Source organism: Pan paniscus, chromosome 15 (genome assembly GCF_029289425.2).
Source record: "Pan paniscus chromosome 15, NHGRI_mPanPan1-v2.0_pri, whole genome shotgun sequence".
NCBI classification, from domain to species: Eukaryota; Metazoa; Chordata; class Mammalia; order Primates; family Hominidae; genus Pan; species Pan paniscus.
In genome coordinates, this window is record NC_073264.2 from 62,719,568 (window position 1) to 62,740,772 (window position 21,205).

General features: G+C 41.4%; 1 long non-coding RNA gene across 1 annotated transcript in view; it reads right to left on the bottom strand.

Moving 5' to 3' along the window:
- Positions 1–7,351: 7,351 nt before the first annotated feature.
- Positions 7,352–21,205, bottom strand: part of LOC103783836 (uncharacterized) — a 56,975-nt gene continuing 43,121 nt past the window's right edge. Inside the window, exons 2-3 of the long non-coding RNA XR_004666204.2 lie at positions 9,783–9,916; positions 7,352–7,770 (exon numbers count right to left, since the gene is read on the bottom strand). This is a non-coding gene — a long non-coding RNA (uncharacterized LOC103783836). The remainder of the gene's footprint in view (positions 7,771–9,782; positions 9,917–21,205) is intronic.

Here is a 21,205-nt window from a genome sequence, read left to right on the forward strand (position 1 = left end):
AATCATGCAAATAGATGCGTATAAATATAAGCTCATGATGTGTATATTATTTTGCAACCTTTGCTTTTTTCACTTAACATCCTATCTTGGGCATTTCCCCACGTCTGTGCATTTAGATTAACCTGGTTCTCTGTAAGGTAATAGAGCATCCTTTATCCCAATACCCTCCTTTAATAAAAATCTGTTTGGATGTAATTTTGACCTTGCTCTCTAAAGAGTCATCACGTTTACCTGAGGAGGTTGATGAGAAAGACACCAGAGATTAACTCTCACCCCTAACTAAAGTGAGCTGGGCCCTGCAGTAGTCAGACAGGCTGGCAGATGTCTAGATTGAGAAATAAAAATATCCCAGGATCAAGATTTTGTGGATAGAAAGCCATGAAGCTCAGAGTTAGGAACAAACAACTTGGGCCCATCAAGATAATGGACATGCTTCTAGAATCCCTGACAATTCCTGCCAGCGGCAGGCATTGATCACCTGAGAAGCAGGTATCATTCCCCAGTCCTGTAGGAGACAGTCTCTTCTTGACTGGCCTTCTCATAGGGCACTGAGCCTCTGGAGTGCTGAGCACTGGCTATTCAGCTTCTGGGTACTGGGGAGGAAGTGGTCAAAAATCCAGGGGGAAAAGAAAAAAAACCTCTGCCCTGGGGAAGTTGAGGCTCTACGTGTGGAGATGAATTATGTGAACCCCTCTCCCACCACGGCCAAACCCCGTAAATCACCCCAGTCAGCTACCATCACTGGAGCTCCCTTTGTAAATGTTGACAGCAGCTGCTATCAGCTTGGGCAGCCAACTGGGCTCAGCCAAGAAGCCTTTGGGGAAGATGTGAGTTAATCATCAAGCAAGGCTTTAAAAGTGGACGGAGGCCACAGGCCAGACCCCCGCTGGTGCAGATGCACAGACCTGTGACAGAGGTGCAGGCTGTGGGGTGGCGTGGAGGCGGGAGGTGGTGGGGGGATCAACAAGATTAGCTCAGGCAGGGAGAAGAGTCTGAGGGGGAATGTAAGAAGCACAGGAAATGAGTGCAAGCGGGAGGGGCTTTCGAACTGTGTTGAGGAGATTGACTTGGATAGATTAGCAGTGGGGAGCAGCTGTAGCTTGGGCAGAGGCACCTCTGAGGCCAGCCAGGCAGGCCACAGCTGCACCTGCTGGGCCCCTTCCTGCCATGCACCTATAAGGAAGCAGCTCCACCAGGAACCCCACCAGCCTCTGTCTTGTGCCAGTTGGGTAATGTGCACCCGGATGCATCCAGTATTATTGTTTCATTGGCAAAGCAGTTCAGGATTTTCTAGCTGACCAGTTGGCCCAGTTAGGATTTCTCCCTCACAGATAGCAAAAAAGTTGGGCCTGCCTTCCAGTCCACTTTGCCAATGTCCTCCTGCTAGAGAACTGAAGTCAGACAATGTTGGGTTTATGGACTAGTTGCAATGAGGAATAACACACAGATAGCACGGGGAGCCATGGGGCAGCTCAGTAAGAGGATGTGATAAAGGACTTCTTGTACGATTTGGGCTTAGGTGATACTGGGGAGGATTCAGGGAAGTGGGAGATTGCTCTGGATTTTGGATGTTATCTGGAAGCAGAGGTAATTCTAGGACTGGGTATCTTAATAATTCTTACCTAGAAGGCAGAAGGAATCAGATGAGGCTAAAGGTGTAATTAATAAAGAAGCAGAAGTTGCTCATATTAGCCAGGAAAGGAGCATCTTTGGTCATTCTTGTGGTTCGGACAATGTTCTTATTTTTGTCTGGGTCTAGACATGATTATGGGATCATCTTGTTTTCTTTTGCTCCATTACAGTCACAGAGCGGCTGTATCTGATGTTGGTGTTCTATGGAAATTATGTTCAACAGGAGCACACCATGGCCCAGATGTGAGCGCCAGGCTTATGTCTAAAGGCAGCCAGGAATCCTGCAGAGAAAAGATTCTGATGGTTCTCAGCATTCCTATCTAAGCAGAAGCTCCTCTTGCAGGGCTAGAGATGATGCCGGAAGAAAGCAGGTGCTCCTGTTGGAAGGCTGCCTCAGGTCTATTCACCCATTCAACAAATACTTTTTGAATGGGAAACATACTCAGGCACTTGGGACAGAGCTGTGACATGGATAGTTCTCATGGGTATACATTTTATTGAGGGACACAGACAATATGAGTGAACAACACTGGGGCCTGTTGGGGGATGGGGTGGGGGGAGGGAGAGTATTAGAAAAGATGGCTAATGCATGCTGGGCTTAATACCTAGGTGATGAGTCGACAGGTGCAATAAACCACTATGGCACACGTTTACCTGTGTAACAAACCTGCACATCCTGCACATGTACCCCAGAACTAAAAATTAAAAAATATATTTAAAAATAAAGTCACGGGTATTACTGGGCATTATAAAGACAATAAAAGTAGTTGTCAGAGAATGACTGGGGAACACTTTGGAGAGGTGGTCAGGTAAATGCTCTCTGAGGAGGTGATCAGAAGGTTCCCTGTGAGATTCTAAGGTGAGACTAGCAACAGGAAGAAGGCAGGAACATCTGCAGTGTGGTTAACTGAGGGAGAGATGGGCTGAGATGAGGCTAGACAGGTGGGCTGTGTTAGGGGGTTTGGGGTTTACTCCCCATGCCCTGGGAGGCCACTGGAAGACTTTAGCGAGAAGAACAGCAGGCCCCGCATCTCCCTGTGAAACAGCAGAGGCTTGCAGCATACTGGCCTGTCAGCATCCCAAGGCCTGTTCCTGACCTGCCCCGGCCCCTCCCTCCAGGCCTGGGGTTTTGGGTGTACCGGAAGTCGTCTGACTGTCTCCTACCCTGCTGAGGTCAGTCATTGTTCAGAGTGGTGTATTAGTTCCCTATTTCTGCTGTAACAAATTACCCCAACTTAGTAGCTTAAAGCAACACAAATGTACTATCTTATAGTTCTGGAACTCAGAAATCCTAGCATCAAGATGTCTGCGGGGCCTTTGCCTCCTAGAGGCTGCAGGGAAGTACCTGTTTCCTTGCCTTTCCTAGCTTCTAGAGGCCACCCCCATCCCTTGGCTTGTGGCTCCTTCCTCCACCTTCAAAGCTGGTGGCATAGCATCTTCAAAGCTCGCCCACTGTCTCTCTGACTATGACCCCTGCTTCCATCATCATAGCTCATTCCCCGACTCTGACCCACCTGCCTCCCTCTTATAAGAACCCTTGTGATTACACCAACCCCACCCAGATAATTCAGGATAATCTCCCTATCTCAAGGCTCGTAAATTAGCCACATCTTCAAAGTCCCTTTTGCCATGTAAGGTAACATATTCACAGGTTTTGGAAGTTAGGAGTTAAACATCTTTGGGGAGCCATTCTGTCTACCACAGGTAGTCACCTGGACAGCAGAGAACCGAAATTTATCTTGAGCCATTCTACTAATGAGATGTGTCATTTAGCCACTGGAAACCTACTCACTTATCTGTAAAAATGAGATGAGTACTTGCCCCACCTACCTCAGGAAGTTATTGTATCACATGAATTAACATAGCACATCTGGAAAAAAAGAAATGCCGTAAAATATAAGGAATAAATATGATGTGTTATGGAGCCTGCCAAACATAGGTACCAAGGGCATGTTATATATTAACATAAAATACTGAAATTGAAAGAACCAGGTTTGAGTCCTGCTCTTAAAAATACTTGCTGTGTGACCTTGGACAAGTAACTTAAAAAGTGTTTGGGTTTTGTGTGTAAAATTTGGAAAACGCTATCTTCTCACAATAGTATTGTGAAGTTAAAATCAAGTAATATAGGCTGGGGTGCTGTGTGAAATGCTACACAAATGTTCTTTATTAAATATTTCATGGACAAGTGCCCAAATACTTCTTCCTAGATAGACGCTTAATGAATCCAAGTAACGGGGTGGTACCTATCAGACCAATGCCAACTGGTTTGGAATCTCCACTATATACAGTGAGTGAGAAATGAAAAGAAGATAGTAAACCGGGGGTCACTCCCATTCCCTCCCCGCTCAGTTACTGAGGGGTTACAGAGCAACAGGAAGAGCCTGCAGCATCTAAAATGGTTGGTTAGTCAGAAAAATGCAGAGTATGCCTACTGAGAATACAGAATCTTCCTGCAATAAAGAGGTTTAGATTGAGGCAGACTTTCTCCAGAAGAAGCATCTGTAGTCATATTTAAGACATTCAAATAAATTGCTCAAGAACAGCCTTGTTTATTCAGCGCCTATCATGTAACTTGAGCAGAAATGGGCAGGAAATATGTGCCTTCTGAGTGTGAGCTATAGACCCACGGACATATTAATTTATTCAGCATACCATTTTTGAGCACCTAACAATGTGATAGACACTCTCCTGCTTCTGGGGATACAGCAGGAGGTAAACACAGAAAACCTGCCTGCCCTCATAGAGCTTATTTTCTAGTTGAGGAGATGAACATAAATCAAACGATCCACAGATGAATGTAAAATTATTTTTATAACTCAAAGGCAAGGTTCACCGTGCTATGAAGCTTATCACAAGGTTTAGAACTTGGCCTCTGAAGGGTAACAGTTCCGCTGAGATCTGATGGCTGAGCATGTGTATTAAGAGGGAAGAGGAGGAGGGAAGAGATTTCCAGGCTGAGGGAACAGCATATGCAAAGGCAAAGAGGAAGCATGGAATATTGGAAGACCTCAGAGAAGCCCAGTGTGTCTGGAACTGGACTCAGAGTGATAGGGACAGTGGTCAAGATATAGACTGGAGAGGTGGGCAGGGGAGTTCTGGCTACAAGGGTCATTATGTGGGCAGATACAGTGGCTGACAAAATCAGGACATAAGGTTTCACTCAGTCCAAGGTTTTGTTTTGATTTTAATGCTCCTAGAAGAATCTTATCATTGCATGTTTCTAACTGGAAAAACCCCTTAAATATGTAATAATTAACTCAAATTCTCAGCTGGGTAAGAAGCACATTAAGTCACCCTGTGTAGGTCAATGAAAGGTGCCCAGGTAGGTCTTAGGTGTCCATACCCGGCACTGCAAAGACTGGCTCCAAGATGGGATGCAAAGACCAGAATGGGAATCACTGACAGCAGCTCTTGCCTCACTGTTGTGCTTTTCCAAGGATTTCACATGCATGAGCACATTGGACTCCTGCAAGACATCTGTGAAATGGGAAGAATGTAGTAGTTGTGGGGAGATGGCCAATGACTTGCCCCAGCACCCACAGTGACAAAGGAAAACCTTGAACTCATATTCACTGTTTCTAGATAAAAATGCTCCCCACAGACCACAACTGAGTCACCTACATTCTTTATTTCTCTCTCTCTCTCTCTGACCTCCTTAAAATAATAGAACTTAGAATGATCAAACTCAAAGGGGACTTTAAACACCTCTCAACTTATTTAATTCCCTCCTTTGCAAATTGTAACGAGTTTAAATATTTTGAGAAGCAATAGTATTTCCCCCGAATAAAGACTAAAAGTGACTTCTCTCTTTCCACTAAAGAAAGAGAGAAGTCATTATTCTGGTCCTTTCTAGTGACTCATTTTTGGCTCTTGGAACATGTGCTGTCATGGAAAGACTCTTCCTATAATTCACTGTGACCTTAAAAGGCAGGTCACTTTACCTCAGTTACCCTCTGTTTTCTCACTGTAAAATAAAAATGTAAAATAACTACAACCAATGATGACAAATTCATCTTACATCATAACCCAGCACACACACACACACACACATAAGTGAGAAAGAGAGTATTGAAACAAAAGTTCCAAGAATCTGTACTTATTCTTACTAGTACAATGTACACTATTTTCATTCTAGTCTGTTCTATTCCATTTCATTCTATTCTTCCAAATAGCTCTTAGATATCCAGTAAATGGATTTTACTACCCACTAAAATGTGAAGTCCTCAGGTTGACAAGTGCTAGTCTGGATACTATCTGAGGCACCCTCCAGTCCTGGTTCTCTGACATCCACTGGGGCTGCCCAGAGTCTCCTGGAGGCCTCTTTCCAGCAAGGCAGGTCCCCTTCTGCAGCCGCAAGAGTGGCTTGGAGACACTCTTTATCAGTCCTTGGGCCTCTAGTCCTTGGACCAACTAGTGCTGTTGGTCTTAGGGCAATTTGCCCCTGCAAGTGTAAACAAAACACTGAACTCAGCCTTCTGATCACAGTTAGCCAAAATTAGGCGGAGAAAGATCCACATTCAGAGTCCAACTGCAGAGTTTGAGAACTTGGCCATTCTCTGCAAGAATCCCACCCAAGACGCCCAGACATCATATACACCCAGAACACACACATAGGCACATAGACCACATGTGGTAATCCATGCCTACTCACCACACATGCCACATACAAACACATACACAGCTCCCTCAACATTCACACATACCACACAGTTATCCACACGTAAATGCCCACACTCACCCATACCATGTGTACATACATACACACAGATACTTTACACACACACACTTATATACATGTATACACACACTCACCATACACTACACACATACCACAACACACACGCATACACAACTCCTGAGAATCCCCACAACTCCTTTGGTGTAAAGCAAGAAATCATATAATTTGAAGATGAATGAGTCAGAGGGAAATAATTTTTTTTTTTTTTTTTTTGAGACAGAGTCTCACTCTGTCGCCCAGGCTGGAGTGTAGTGGTGTGATCTCGGCTCACTGCAACCTCCACCTCCCAGGTTCAAGTGATTTTCCTGCCTCAGCCTCCCAAGCAGCTGGGATTACAGGTACCCCTCCAGCATGCCCAGCTAGTTTTTGTATTTTTAGTAGAGACGGGGTTTCACCATGTTGGCCAGGCTGGTCTCAAATTCCTGACCTCAGGTGATCCACTCACCTCAGCCTCCCGAAGTGCTGAGATTACAGGCGTGAGCCACTGCGCCCAGCCAGAGGGAAATAATTTACAGTTAATCCATACTATCTCTTCACTGTTCACTCACTAGCACAGAGTTGGAAAGAGGATTTTCAACAGTTGGAACAATTTGCATAAAACTAAGCTGGCAATGCATTGAAGCACTTTGCTTTAAAAATTGTGCTGTTAAAAACAGTCAAATGTATATTGCTACTGTAATATTTCAATGATAGCTTTTTTCAAATTAATCAAATTTTCATTTTATGAGTACTATTTTTCTTATTATCTTTTTCATTTGTCTGCTGATTTGTAATAGCGTAAGACTGTATGTTTATGCTTATACCTTTATAAACATACACATTTGCTTCATGTTTTGAAACAGGTTTTAATGTGTGCTATAAATGTGTGCTCTTGAAAAGTACTGTACATATCATTTTACTGAAGCTTTAAAGTTTATGAATTCTGAATATTTAAAACTATAATAACAGTATCAATCCAAGCATTTCAGTATTAAGTAAAGTAAATCCCCAAATCCTGGTACTATTTGGCCTTGAAAAGTACTATTTCCCACGCTCCCATGATGAACCTGAAGTTGCTTTCTGTGCCCAGAATAGTGCTTCCTATCCTGAAAAGCTCTCAGGAAATGTCTGATGAAAGAATGCATGAAAAGAAAGAAAAAGAGGCAGAGAAGAAGGAGGGGGAAGAGAGAAGAAAAAGATAAAGCAAGAAAAGGAGGGAATGAGATTGGAGGTGGGTGGATAAAGGGAGTGAGATAGACAGAAAGACAACTGTAGGCTGCTTCTGACTTAGACGTCTTTTCTCTGTGGAAAATGGAGGCCAAAGACCATGTCGGATCTTGTTCAAAATATGATTGCTGGAACCCACCTTGTGAAGTGGCAACTTCATGGGACAGTCACTGGAAAATTCAGCTTTCCATCTGCAGTAGAGGAAGCAAATCTTACTGAGACATTTGACAGACACAGATGTTTAGTCTTAAACATTATTCCTATGGTCACTTTGCTATGGTAACAAGAACTTTGTCATGGAAATATTTGCATCGCTCATTTGCAATTGGTTTCTTTTCATCTCTAAGGCTCATTCATGAGTTTTGGAAGGAGAGTTATAGTTTTATTGTTTCTCCTAATGATAAAAATAATACATCCTCATTATTTTTGAATAATGAGAAAATAAAAGTAAGCATAAGCAGAAAGTAAAGTAATAATGCCTATTATTCAAAACATCCAGAGATGATAGTTATTAACATTTGGTTTTCATAAAATATATGTAAATATGATCATACTGTATATTCCATTACATAATCTCTTGTTTCACTTAATATATTGAAGACATCTCTGTCCATCTTTTAAAATTATTTCATAGCTTTCTGTTCTCGTTTGACAAATCTTTAGGTTTGCCAATGTTTTGTTATGATAAATGATGTGCTAAAGAACATTCTTGTACAGGCATTTTTAAGCATTTACCCTGCTATTTCCTTGGGATAAATTCTTAGATGTGAACATTTAAATGTGAGTATATACATTTTAAAATACTATTTAAATTTGCTAAATTGCCCTCCAGAAAGCATGACTCAATTTACATTCCCTTTAAAGTGTGTGAAAGTACCTATTATCTCATGCCTTCATCAGCACTAGTTATTATCATTCTTTTAAACGTTTTTCAGTTTTATAAGTTAAAAGGCATTTTCATTTTTATTTTTATTGGCATTTTCTTTATACTAGTGAGGTGAAATAGCTTTCATGTTGGCCATTTGCATTTCTCCTTTTTTGTGTAACTCGTCTGACCATGTTTTAACTGTATTTTTCCTTTTCATTGATTTCCAAGAGTTCTTCATAATTCAAAAATATTAACCTTTTGCCGTCATATATGTTGTGAATTCTTTTTCAGTTTTTCATAACTTATGGTATGTAGTTTAGATACATAGAAGTTTTAAGTGGCCAGTATTCAATGATTTCTTTAATGTTTCTTATTATTAAATAATGCTTAGAAAGGAATTCCTAATTCCAAAATGATGTAATTTTTTTACCTATACTTTTTTTATTATCTTTTGTTTTCTACATTTTTATTTTTAAGCCATTTGGGATTTATTTGATGTGTGGAGTGAGGTAGGGAATCTAGATTTTTTCTTAACTTGTCAACAAGTTGTCCCAATAACCTTTGGACCGAATAGTCCACATAGTCTTTCTAATGATTTGAAATGCCTTCTTTGCCATACTTTAAATTTTTGCAGATCCTTGAGTTCTTCTGTCACTTGTCTTTTTACTTGCCTGAAGTCCTGTAGCCGTGTATGTTAGTCTTTTAGAACTATGTATTATTTTGACTATGCGGATTGAAAGTTCTCATTCCAAAGCCTCCTCAAGCTTTTAGAATAATGACTGCCACTTTTTATAGAAAAAGCAATGTCAATTTATTTACTTAGGAGATGTGCTAGAGGAGGGAATTCCCCCACTCCCCACCCACCATGTCCTTGAGTTTCAGATGTGGATAGACCTAAACATTTTCTATGTTAATCTCCTAATTTCACAGATGAGTTCCAAAAGTATAAATTGACTTGTTCAATGTTAACATAGCTAGCAGAGCTGAGACTAAACCAAGACTAGTCCCAAAACTAATTAATAGAGAACCGAGACTAGAACAAAGGTGTATACCCCTAAAACCATGCTGGAGGAAGATGGTCACAGTGAGAGTTTGTCAAAGATGGCAAACACAGGATTAATAAAAGGTTGGTCCTCTCTGTTCTAGATCTCCAGCATCTGACTTCTTTAAGGGAAAATGAGCAGTTTCTGGAGCACCAGCTTAAGAGAGAAGTTAAATGTACAGGAGCCCTTTGATGTTAACTGACTGAATCCTCAGAAAACTCATAAAAAGGAAAGAGCACAGGCACACTAAATAGCACACAAGTGCACATGTGCTTCAGTAGTAGTAGCTTACCCAGCATTGGGCTTTCAAAGAGAAGTTTCAGGCATTTGTCAGTAGTGCCACTGTCACCCTGGTTGGCTCTGTTAAGGTCATTTAGGTCAGACATCAGCAAGCACAGACAGCTGAGAGGCAGGAAATGTGTGGCTCTGTGAGCAAAGCAAAGGAGAAAAGCTTTTTATAGCCAAGGCATGGGAGGAAGCACTGATAATCGGAGAAGGGTTGTGTGTTTTCTTTTCTCTATTGGGAAAACTCTCCAACTATTTTCTTTAAAAGCTAACCAGGCTCTCTCTTATCTTTCCCACCTCATGAAAAGTCATTCGCTAGCAAACAACCTTCCATCTGAGGGCACTGAAGTTTTAAAAATATGTGTAGTTTCCTAAAGATATTTTATAGTTTAATTCATTTTTATTAGAAAATATCATCACATGGTTTAAAATTCAGATGTACAAAAGGATATATGATAAGGAAACTTCCTTCCATCCATAGCCCTCAGAGACCAAGTTTCCTATCCTGGGGAAAACCAAGTTCTAGATTCTTATTAACCCATCCAGAGTTATTTAGACATATTAAAATATATAAGTACCTACAGATATTCTTTTGTGAAAATTTTTACAGAAGGGGTAGCATACTACACACATTGTTCTGCACCTTGATATTTTTACTTAACATCTGAAGAATGTTCTGTATCCGTACATAAAGAACTACCTTATTCTTTGTTATGACTACACTACACTCTATTGCATGAATAAAGCATACCTTATTTATCCAGTTCCCCTATAGATGGACATTCATGTTGTTCCAAATTTTGCTACTACAAATTATGCTACAATTAATGTATTATTTTATATATCAGCAAATTTGCATCAAGAATAAAGTCCTAGAATGGGAGGTGCTGGCTACAAGGATATGAACATTTGCAATTTTGTCAGAAATTGCTACATTTCCGCTCTTAGAGATTGTACCAAGTTAAAGCCTTCTCAGTAATGTGGAAAGTACCTATTTCCTCCCACCTTTGCTGATACAGTGTGTTGCCAACCTTTTTTTTTTAAACCTTTGTTACCTTAATTTGTTAGGTAAATAATAGTATCTCAGTATAGTTTTAATTTGTATTTCTTATATTATGAGTGAGATTCAGAATCTATTCATATATTTGAAGGTAATTTGTATTTCTGTAAAGCGTTTGTACTCTTAGTCATTTTTATTTAGCATGTTATTGGTCTTTTTCTTATTGCTTCATAAGGACCCCATATACAAGAGGAAAATTAGTGATTTATCTGTGACTTTAGTTGCTCATATTTCCCCAAGTTTGTTTTTTATCTTTTAACTTTACTATTAACATTTTTTAAATTCTCTTTTATTTATTTATTTATTTATTTATTTGTTTGTTTTTGCCTGTAATCCCAGCACTTTGAGAGGCCAAGGCAGGAGGATCTCTTGAGCCCAGGAGTTTAAGGCCAGCCTGGGCAACATAGTTAGATTTCATCTCTACAAAAAAAAAAAAAGCCAGTTGTGGTGGCGTGCACCTGTAGCCCTAGCTACTCAGGAGGATGAGGTAAGAGGATTGCTGGAGCCCAGGAGTTCTCGAGGTTACAGTGAGCTATGATCACACCATTGCACTCCAGCCTGGGTGACCGAACCAGAACCTGTCTTAAAAATAAATAAATAAATTTATTATTATGGCTTCTGTGTTTTCAGTCAGGACTTTCTTAGTCTAAGATTATAAAAAAATATTATCCTATGGCTTCCTTTTTACTCATTTAGGGTTTAGGGTTTTTTTTTTTTTTTTTTTTTTTTTGAAACAGTCTCGCTCTGTCATCCAGGCTGGAGTACAATGGTGCAATCTTGGCTCACTGCAGCCTCTGCCTCCCTGGTCAAGCAATTCTCGTCCCTCAGCCTCCTGAGTAGCTGTGACTACAGGCAGGTGCCACCATGCCCAACTAATTTTTGTGGTTTTAGTAGAGATGGGGTTTCGCCATGTTGGCCAGGCTGGTCTCAAACTCCTGACCTCAAGTGATCCACCTGCCTTGGCCTCCCAAAGTGCTGGGATTACAGGCGTAAGCCACTGTGCCCAGCCAGGTTTACTTTTTACTTTTATTTATTTAATCTGTCTGAAATTTATCCTGATTTAAAGTTTTAGGTTTGGATACAATTTTATTTTTTTCCAGATGGTTTACCACTTATTTCTAACACTTAATAAATAATCTTTATTTTCCCTACTAATTTGAAATACTATCTGTATAATGTCTACATATTAAGGTATTCACATATTATAATTTATAATGAAACTTTTTTCCCTTCTAACATCTATTTCCAAGAATCTTTACACATCTTTCCTTTTTTTTTTTTTTTTGAGACGGAATCTCGCTCTGTTGCCCAGGCTGGAGTGCAGTGGCACAATCTCAGCTCACTGCAACCTCTGCCTCCCGGGTTCAAGCAGTTGTCTGCCTCAGCCTCCCGAGTAGCTGGGATTACAGGCGCCCGCCACCATGCTTGGCTGATTTTTGTGTTTTTAGTAGAGACAGGGTTTCACCATCTTGGCCAGCCTGGGCTTGAAGTCCTGACCTCGTGATCCACCCACCTCGGCCTCCCAAAGTACTGGGATTGCAAGCTGAGCCACCGCACCCAGCCTCTTTACGCATCTTATAATGACTATGTATAAGTCTCTTACATTCCCTGGAAAATCACATTTTAACAATTTTCTTCCTTCTCCTTTGCTTGTAAAATGTTATCCCCTGCAGGCCAGTGCCTTCTCTAAACCTCTCTCCCATTCTTAGCGTCAGCATTTCTGCGTTCTCAGAGATTACCCCTACTTGTAGAATCACCTGTGCCTCTTCTTTCTCTTTAGGAAGAGATTACAAATTGCTCCCATCCAGATGGGCAAATATAAATGGCTATCAGTGTGAGATTAGAGTTTCCAGGCTCTTAGCAGAGAAGCCAGGATTATCCACACAGGGAGGCTGCCGAAGCCCAGCGACTGGAGATTTGCAAGGAAGGATGTGTAGAAGAAGAGTGATGGACACTGAGTCTCAAGTTACACCAATAACGATCGCATGAAAGAGGAGCTAGAGGAGAAACTAGAGGCAAAGTACTGGAAGAAAGAACGATGAAGAATGCAGAGCCTCTGAAGAGAAACCAGATAATACAGAAAGATCAGGGAGGTTACGGATAAGAACACCACTGGATTTGGTGACGGGGAGATCACTGGTGCTTCTTAGAGCAGGTCACTTGACGTATTCCTATCCCTCTACCCTTCCGGTTATAATTACTTCCTCTTCTGGGTAAATGAAGTTGCTGTCAGCAGACCAGCACCCTCAACTAGAATAATTAGAAAAGCCAAATACAATGCAGAAATTACCTATTTGAGGGAAAGTGATAGCTGCTGAGGCAAGGAACACTGGAAGGGCTAATGCACTGGAGAGAGAAACTTGAGGAGAGTGAGCTGGCTTCTGCAGCCGCTTTTACCAGTGGGGCATTTTGCAGGAGGCTGAGAACCCATTGCAAAATGCAGTGCAAATGCTGGCAAAAGACTGCTCGGGATAGAGAAAGTAAGAGTTTTAGTGGAAGATTTGAAAGGGCCTCAAACAAGACAGCCTGTTTTCACCTGAGGACTTTTGCTGCATACTGAATTTCTTCAGAGCAGGGATTCTAAAATGCAAGTGGAAAACCTGCCTCTAAAAAACAGAGTGCAGTTTTTCAGCACTCTTGTAAGACTAAGATTAGGGTTTACTACTGGCTGGGGGAGGGTTCTTGCAGAATACAATAGGGCCTTTGTTGAAAATCTAGGAGGTCAGAGATGAACCTGTGGAGGGCTGAGACTTACGAGAGCTATAATTCAACCTTGACTCAGCAAATCACTAATTGGATTAACATGATCAGCCACCATTCTGTCTGTATAGCAGGGGGAGGGTACTCTCTCTCTGAAAAAAGCTATCATCTGAAGTCTCTACAACTTTGTGTAGATAATGTCTGACCTGCCATTAGAATGTATGAGGTACAACAAAAGACAGGCTCACATAACTGAAAAACAAAGAGAAAGAAGACAGTAGAAACAAACGAGTGATCCAGATGTTCAAGTTAGTTGACAAGGACCGACAATTGCCTACCACTGTATGTTAAAGAGGAAAAGATGAACAACATTGGTGGAAAGATAAAATCAATTGTTACCTCTTCTTGAGGAGCTTTATTTGGTTCTCCCTTTCTAGAAATCATCTTTTCCTTCTTCATATTATCCTGAAAATGTATCTATACTTCTTATTGCATGTACCACTGCAGAAAGTAGTATCTTGCAGTGGCCAAAAGCATGGAGGTTTTAAAGTCACATTGGGTTAAAATTCAAGACCAGCCACCTTTGTGACCTTAGATAAGTTACTTATCTTCTCTGAGCCTCAATTTCCTTGTCTACAAAATGGAGTTGTTGGCTGGGTGTGATGGCTCATGCCTGTAATCCCAGCAGTTTGGGATTACTGCTGAGGTGGGCGGATCACAAGGTCAGGAGTTTGAGACCAGCCTGGCCAATATGGTGAAATCCCATCTCTACTAAAAATACAAAAATTAGCTGGGTGTGGTGGCACGAGCCTGTAATCCCAGCTACTCAGGAGGCTGAGGCAGGAGAATCACTTGAACCTGGGAGGCAGAGGTTGCAGTGACCCGAGATTACGCCATTGCACTCCAGCCTGGGTGACAGAGTGAGACTCTGACTCAAAAACAAAACAAAAAAAAATGGAGTTGTTAAAATAATTCAGCGCCTTGAGTTCCTAGGTAAGCAGACTGAAATCCAGCTCAGTGTAAAACGTAAAATGAAACCTAAGATTAGCCAATCAAAAACCACCAACTAACCTCTCACTAGGGACTTTTCACTGGAATGATCTAAATAAGGCTATTGCTTCATTTTAACCAAATATTTTCTTTGCCTTGCTTCTGCATTCTCCCTATAAAAAGGCCTTCCCTTTATGCTCTTCAGTGGAGCCCCAAATAACCTGTGGCTTGCAGCTGCTCAATTTGTGAGCCCTGTCTGATCACATTAACTCTTTAATATTTTAATGTGCCTAAGTTTATCTTTTTACAGAGTCAATATAGTACTTTCCTCATAAGGTTGTTGTGAAGAATTCAAATATGTTCATACAACATTCAGTTGATATAAAAATGCATTTTTTCCTCTAGTTTTCCTCATGAACTCCATCTGCTGAGTAGTACAGAAACAACCTTAATTTTTGTCCAATCTACTCATTTCATACTAATACTTTTAATATTTCTATAGGGATATAAAATCTCTGGGGGAAAATGTTAAGTCTTCAAGATGGCCTTTGCTTCTTTCCTCCAAGATGGTATCTGGGAGTTTGAGGGAAGGTCTATGGGTCAGTGACCCTGTGGCAGCAGAGGAGAGATGGGATCCTTAAACCCATCCAGTGTCCTCTGGAGCCTTTCTCATCTCTGCTGTGGAGTAACTGGACAATTCTGCTCCTTGGCCTGGGAGGCAGGGATGTGTACTTGGTCCATTGGTCTGTTTGAGCTCAATGGACAGATGCTGCTAGATTCCAGAGCCCCGGCCACTTGCCCCTAGTCCCATAAACGCTCTCCTTTTTCATGGCAGCTTCAGGCTTCTGCTGGACCATCAACCTTCTCAGCACCTTCCAGGGATGTGAAAGAACTCACACTGCTTCAGGACAGTTACCCTCATCATATACTTCCCTAATATCCTGTTGTTGTCCTTTATAACACTTTACTAAATTAGTAACTTTATTTTTTTGTATGAGAACATTAATTTGATATTTTCTCCCATACAGCATTGCAATCTTAGTGGTACTAGGAATCCTGTCCAGTTTTGTTCATTATTGTGTTCCCAGTGCCTAGATCAATCAATACTGCTAAATAAATAAATGAGAAACTCCTAACTTCAGGGCCCTGATATTTCAGAACACAGATGATCTTGCCTTAAATATTTTCCCATCCATACCAGGAACCTTAGTTTTCTTCCCAACACCATTCTGCCTGTGTTCTTTCCTATCAGAAGATTGATTTTGTTTGGTTGACAAAATGTCCAGCCCAGCGACTTTATAAATCATGAATTTGCCATGAACAAGCAATCCTGTTCCCAACACCAACAATAGATCAGAGTAGTTATGCCATGTTGTTCCATCTAATGAGCTAGAAAGAAAAGTTGAGGGGGGTGATTTTGTCCTTGATTTCCATCAAGAATATAAGTAGAGCTCTCTTCAGTCTTCTCTGCCCTCAACCCCTCACTTTTAAAATGTGGCAGAATGAAGATGTTATGTTTGGAGCTACAGTAGCCATCTTGCAACCATAAGGGAAAGACCTGAAGAAATGCCAAAATGATCTCATTGAGCTCCTGTACCAACCCTGGAACTATACCCCAGCTTTCTTGTTATGTGAGATCATGCATGCCTTTATCATCTATGCTACTATTATTTGAGCTTTATATTGCCAGGAGCCATTTTTTTCTGATACCCTTTGGAACAAATCCAATTTTGCATGCATTTTATGACCTAAAGCTGGGCCACAGATCATTAGTTCTGTTTTTACTTCCATTTAAGTTATAGTCTATGCTCAGACATAAGCCTCATTAACATCCCAGGCTACATGTCAGATATGGCTTTAGGTGACATCTCTGAAGCACTCCGAACAATGAAGATCTAAATGGTCACACCTAGTGACCAGGCAGTTGCAGATCAAGGGAATGGGATGAGGAGGCAGAACTGTAGAGACAGAGTAGTGAGGGCTGAAGCCAGGAAAGCAAAGAGAACCCAAGAGGGTATCAGAACTCAAGGGAAAACAAGACTGGGGTGGAGGAAAGGTCCAAGCAAATAGTCATCAATAGATAGATCCAGAAAAAGATGGGAAAGGAAAAATTTAAATCTAGGAAATAATCTGACAATAATGCACAAGACTTTTTGGAGAAAATTTTAATTCCAATAATAGATATAAGCAAAGACTTGAATAAATGGAGTGATATGCTGATTGTGTGGAACGATTTAACATTTTAAGAATATCAGTTCTTCCCAAACTGAAGCTGTAGATCCAATGCAATTCAAGTAAAATGCCCACCCCAAGTTTTTAGGACTTTGAAAAACAATTTTAAAATTCATATGAAGAATAAATATCCACAGACAGCTAATTTTTTAAATGTAGGCAAAAAGGAAATTTGCCTTGCTAGATATTAAGGCACATCACAAAGCCATGATTAAGAAAAGGGGAAAAAAGTCAAGTTGACCAAGAGAACAGAATACAGAACCCAGAATTAGACCCAGCTATAGAGGAGAACATGTTATATGATAGAGTGGGCATCACAAATCACTACAGAAGCAATAGATTAAGTAGTACATGGTGTTGGGAAAATTGACTCCATTCAGCCCCACCTCAGACAATTTAAAAAGAAACCCCAATGGATTAAATGCCCAAACGTTTAATATAAAAGTTTATAGTGATAGGAAATAATATGCATGAATATCTCTGTGACTTTTGAGTGGAGGCATTTCTTAAGAAAAACCCAAAAGTACAAACCATAAGGAGGAGAAAAAAATACGGATTTGTCTACAACACAAAATTAAAGATTTATTCCAACAAATACTACAGACAAAGTCAACAAGGAAACTGGAAGAAGATGTTACTGACATCCCAAACCAAAGAATGTAGATCTAGGAAATCCTGCGAAACAGTAATAAAAAGGGAAAACAGGCAAAATATACAAGAGGAAACCTCTTAATGGCCAATAAGTGTATACAAAGATGCTGAACATTACTAGCAATCAGAGAAATACAAATTAAAACATCAATGAGAGATCACTTTACAGAAAGTCGGATAAAATCACGTATAACAAAGACACTGCTAGAGGGGTGGAAATAAATGCAGCCATCCTGCAGAGCAATCTAGGAGTCCCTAGAGAAATCAAGGATGCATTCTTGGCCCTGAGTATGTGCCCAAGAAAACACTGATGTGCAGATCATAAGAATACATGTAAAGCTGTCCATCATGGTGCACGTGTGTGTGTGTGTGTGTGTGTGTATGTATGTATGTAAACAAGGACTGATGTTTGTTAATAAAGCAATGGTTTAGTTAAACATAAACAAATACAAGATGGGCCACTATTCAAGCCAGAAGCGGGAAAGGAGATTTACATATAGCAGCGTGGATGGGTCACCAAAGCATATTGATGATGGCCGTGGTACGTGAAGTGAGTAATTTACTCTATTCTCCTGAGGTCCAAATTAAATAAAATATAAATACATAGAGCCAGTGGTCACAGAACTTCAGTGGCTCTGAAATGTTTATTTGCATGAGAGTCATCTGAGGTATCTGTTAAAAAAACAAATTTGAGGGTCCCACACACAGAGATTCTGAACCTGCACTTTAAACATGCATCCCAGGTGATTCTCCTATAAGTGGACCCCAGGCTGCACTTGGAGACACCTTCAACTAGGTAAAATCAAGCTACCAGGAGAGTGATCAGAAGTGAGTAGCAAGGGAAACGGCAGTAGAACATCTGCCCAGCACCGGCAGCAAGGAAATGACGCTGAAGCAGCTGGCCCTGTCAGCAGCAGCTGCCTCTCTCCCCTCCCTTTTTTTGTGAGCCAATCTCAGTGGGCTTGGCCTGAAGGGGTTTGGGTGATGGAAGCTGACAACTGCCGTCTGGGGAGTGTGTCTGGAGAGACAGGAAGCCACTGGGGGGCTTTTTCTTCATGAGGGTGCTGCTGTGCGTAGTGCCACCAGGGGTCCTAAGCTTGACGTGACCATCCAGACTCACAGTGGGCTTCTCCAGGTTGGGCTGTGGGTTGGGGGGAGGTGGGCTATGAAAAGAGTGAGAATGACATATGGGGGACATTGTCAGATGCCAATGCTTGAGTCTGTTCCGATGAGAGAAGCATGGCTGAGCCTTCTCCTAGCAGATCTGGTGGACTCTGGGTGCAGATGGTCCAGGACTCAAGCCACAGAACCCCGTCATCCCTCCAGTGTCTTCATTGCTCTTGCCTCCTTTGGTCCCTGCCTCTGGCCTGTGCTTTAACAGCTGGACTGTTCTGAGGCATATTGTGCACCATGTGGAGGGGATAGTGACTGCTATGATTGTAGGCAGATGGGATGTGGTCTTAAGCTTGCCTTTAGGGGTGTCTGATGGCATGCTCAGCCCTGCATCTCCAGCCAGAGACGTGTCCCTCCCTGTGAATGGATTACAGCCACCCCAGTCAAGAACGGACTCTGGACTCCTACTGTTATTTATCCAGGCACTGTTCCCCAACTGGCCCAGAGAACTAACGGAAGCCTGGATTCACTGTCCCCTTCCTAATGTGCAGAATGGCCTGGTTTCCTAAGGACAAGGAAAGTTTTTCAGATTTATACAAACAGACCGTGCATATTTGTGGGTATCCAGGTAACAAACCCAGTTTGAAACTCCTTTTGACAGCATAATTCATAACTCCAGACAGAAATGCTAATGTGAACACAGACACTCCAATGGTGGAAAAGATTAAGAAATGGTCCCAAACATAGCTCTCTCTAGAAATCATCTGATTCTCTAACACACCTCATTTTGCAAATGTGAGTATTTTCATGTAAAGAGAAAAGAACCAAAGAGAAAAAGAAGACTGGCAGAGAATCCAGAGACACAAATATTTCAGGCTTATTAATAACCAGTAAAGCTTTCTTTCTTAGGAACTTCTTGAAGTCAGCTGTTTGATGCTGATGGTGTGCGATGTGTAAGCAAAGGTCTGTGAATCTGAGAATCCCCATGTGCGTCTACAGGACCGTGTCTCCCTGCCCCTGTTTTAATGAGATCCAGGGCAGCTGCAGCTCCCATTGTGCTGAGTGGCCTGGGCAGGCTGACAGAGCTATTCTTCTCTCCTAGTAATGTGTTTGCTTAAGCATGAACATTAGTGTCAGAAGTGCTTAGTGCAAAGCAACCGTTCAGGGGTGAAGCAGTCACTGCCAAGTCTATATGTCTGGGAATTCGTTATGTCTATTCGTCTGGGGGTTAGGGTTAGGTAAACCTTGTATTTTCTAATTAAGTTGAAAAGGTAAAAAACAAAAACACTATTTATAAAATCATCTTTTTGGGGTGAGTCCAGCTGTGAAAACCCCAATGCCTTGTTCAGGCCATGGCTTCCTGAAAAACCGAACAATAGCTCTTGTTATGTGGGGCATATCCTCTTGCCCTCATCTGCCCTGTCTTCTGAAACGAGTGAAATGAAAGTTATTTTACACCCGACCTTGCACAAAGCTAATGTGCCTAATTAGCGGAAGATGTGCTTTGCGGATGGGAATCTGATTTTACTCAGTAGTGTCCTATCTTTCACGAGATGAGGACACATCATGGGCAGACTGTGTATTTTTTCTTGTCTTTCTCACAAGAGCAATGAATGTGATCTAAACTGATGACTCTCCTGTCTGTCTTGCCAGTATGGCCAAAGGCTTTCATTTCCGAGGCAGCTGGCCAGGGCTGAGCCGCGGACAATTAACTGGGCCACAGGGCCCTGGGCTCACAACCTTCCTGCTGGATCCTGAACACAGGGCTTTGGCATAACAATGAGCCACACTAAGACTTCCCTAGTAGGAAGCTGTCTTTTTTCATCTTTGTTGATCTTTTGGATAGATAATACCACATGTCCTTCCCTCTGCTGTGTCTCCAGTACAGTGTTCCTGGAGTCAATGTGTATCACCAGCTTCCCCTGTAATGGTCCACCCACAGTGGTGTATAATGGGCAGGGAGGTGAGAGAGAGCAAGTGCAGGCAGTAATGGGGTGAGAATTTAAAGACAATAATAAAACTGACTCCAAGTCAGTCTGCTGCTTATTATCATCAAGTGCTGACAATTTTTAAACAGTGTCACTGATAAAACACTCTTCCTTGCAAGCTCTAAACAATTGCTAAAGTTGCTGTTGCCGCTGACATAGGTGGACCCAGTCACAGACATTCCTTTGCAAAGTAAGTTTGAGACAGGTGGGATTCAACCAAGCTCCCTTCAGCACATTTTTTATTTCCAGCCTGTGGGATGCTACACATTCCTGCATGTAAACAGTTTCGAAATAAGCAAGAATAACATAGCAATGCTATGGCCTACGCTTTAACAGCTGGACTGTTGCTTCTTCTAGACGAAGGAACAAAATGTGAATTATTTCTATCCTATTTGACCATAAGGAGTTTTTAATTTGTATCTAAAACTTAAAACAATGAAACAGATTGCATACTGCATGGTGTCACATTTTTGTTGGTTGTGTGTAAATTTTAAGTTCATATATGAAATATTTACTGAATTTGAATGTCTTTAAAATTGAAATTTATTCTTTATAAAAATTGTTCATTGTTTAAAAACAGAAGTCCGTGAGAGTGAGTGCCTCTTTCCATTTTATGCCTTACCCTACTCCCAGCTGTACCTACTACTTGGGAAGCAGGAACAGCTAGAGCACCTGCAGGTGACCTAAATGTGGCCC